The following is a 2,241-nucleotide window of genomic DNA, read 5'->3' as shown; positions in this document are numbered from 1 at the left end:
GGATGACAGAAGAATAATTGATGCCTTTGAATTGTGATGCTGGAAAAGAATATTGAACATTCCAAGGACTGCCAAGAGAACATACAGGTCTGTTTCAGAGAGGGTGAAACTAACTTGCTCTCTGAAGGCAAGAATTCTGAAGCTCTGACACACTTTGGGCAAGTTGCCAGGAGGGCCCAGTCCTTGGAGAAGGACATCATACTTGGAAGGATGGAGGGACAGTGCAGGAGAGGAAAACCCTGGACGAGATGGATTGGCACAGTGACTGGGGTAATAGGCGCAGGTGTGTTGGAGGTGTAGACGGTGAGGTTGACTCAGAATGGGACAAAGTTCAGATACTGTGCATCAAGTCACTATGAGTCACAGGTGACTTGATGGCACATAATAACAAAGTGGGAACCTGAAAAGATGGGGTGATAGTTTATAGATCAATGGTAATTAATCTTATAAAACATGGTATATTATTTAAAAAAAAAACACCACACAACCCACAGTGTATGACAGGGATCGTATGAAATACAATATGAATGAATGGATGTGTTAAAAACAATGAGCATGAATGAAACATAATGTATATGAATTTTGTATTGAAACCAAAATAAAATGTTAAAAAAGGATATGCTGTAGTAAAAAAAGCTCTAGACTATTAAAATAAAGCAAAGATGTTTACTGAGAAGTAGAAAAGGTCAGATGGGGCAGCCTAGAGTAGGGTACAATATGCTCCAACTTGAGGAGGGAGAGCTGAGCTTTTATATAGCAAAAGTGGAAGACTTCAGAGGGCATCCCTGCCCACTCAGCTCCATGAGACCTCATGAGACCTTTGCTGGCTTGAAGGAGCAACTCAAAATAGTTTCCTGCTTACTCCTTTCTTAGCATCAGCAATCTTCTTTTGAAATGCAAAGTGCACAAGCATTCTTGATAAATATATTTGAAAAATTTTTTCTTCTTCCACTAACCACATCCCCTAACCTCACCCTTACTTTCTAAGGGCAGTTGAAGTTTTATAGTAGTTTGACTGAAAGCCAAAGCAGATGTCAGAATGAAGTGAAAATGAAGTTTCATATAACACAGGATCTAATCTGGACCCAAGAGAGATCTGGTAGCCTAGTGATAAGAAGCTGTGCTGCAATCCCAAAGACACCAGGTTCGAATTCACAAGCTGCTCATGAGAGAAGCATGGGCAATCTCCTCCTGTTGATTGACTACCTCTGAAAACCCACTGGAAAGTCAGCTATGGGGTGGTTTTGACTCCATGGCATAAAAGAATAGGAGCCCTAATTAATTACAATGGACTCACCTTTCATCTGTTGTTGTTGTTTTTTGGTGCCGTCGAGTCGTAGAGGACTCATAGTGACCCTATGAACGAAAGGCCTGATCATTGTTCATAGGGTTTCCAGAGGCGAGCCATTTCGGAAGTGGACGCCGCTCCTGCTTCCAGGCTTGTTTTAGTTGGGAAGCTCCAGCAAACACTGTCCAGCATGGGCGACCATTACCACATTGGCACATCAGTGTCCCAGTGGTCAGCATCACAGCAACCACGAGTTACCTCTGTACAGCAATGCACAGACCAATGCTATACCACCTAGAAGAATGTTTGACAGGATAACAATTTGAACCTGGCCTGAGGGCCACAGATTAAAATCACCCACATTCAGTTTGGTAACATAGCTTTCTGTCCACTAGGCCAACATAACACACTCTCTCTCTCTCTCTCTCTCTCTCTCGTCACTGTTATTATTGTTTGGTGCCTTCGAGTTATAGATGACTCATAGCGACCCTATGAATGAAAGGCCTGAGCATTGTTGATAGGGTTTCCTGAGGCAAGCCATTTCGGAAGTGGATGCCGCTCCTGTTTCCAGGCTTGTTTTAGTCGGGAAGCTTCAGCAAACACTGTCCACCTTGGGTACCCGTTACCACATTTGGCACATCAGTGTTATCTGTAAGTACTTACATTAATATTGTGAGTTATCATTATTAAATTTTTCAATCTTTTGACCCTTTCTCTTCACTTTACTATACTGCTGGAAACCAGGAAGAAGTAGCAAAATATGTGGAACCAGACATAGCAAGTATTGGGGTAACCAAGTAACCAACTAGCAAATCTTTTTTTTTTCTTGGCTGTAATTTTTTTTATTTAATTTATTTTAATGTAAGTTTACAGAGACTTTGGATTTCCATTCATTCATAGTTGCACACTTTCCTCCCTGCCGACTCCTTCCCTAGCAAACCTTTTTTTTTTTT

Source organism: Elephantulus edwardii, unplaced genomic scaffold (genome assembly GCF_000299155.1).
Source record: "Elephantulus edwardii isolate Elephantulus edwardi_28Jun2011 unplaced genomic scaffold, EleEdw1.0 scaffold00297, whole genome shotgun sequence".
NCBI classification, from domain to species: Eukaryota; Metazoa; Chordata; class Mammalia; order Macroscelidea; family Macroscelididae; genus Elephantulus; species Elephantulus edwardii.
This window is presented reverse-complemented; position numbering follows the sequence as displayed.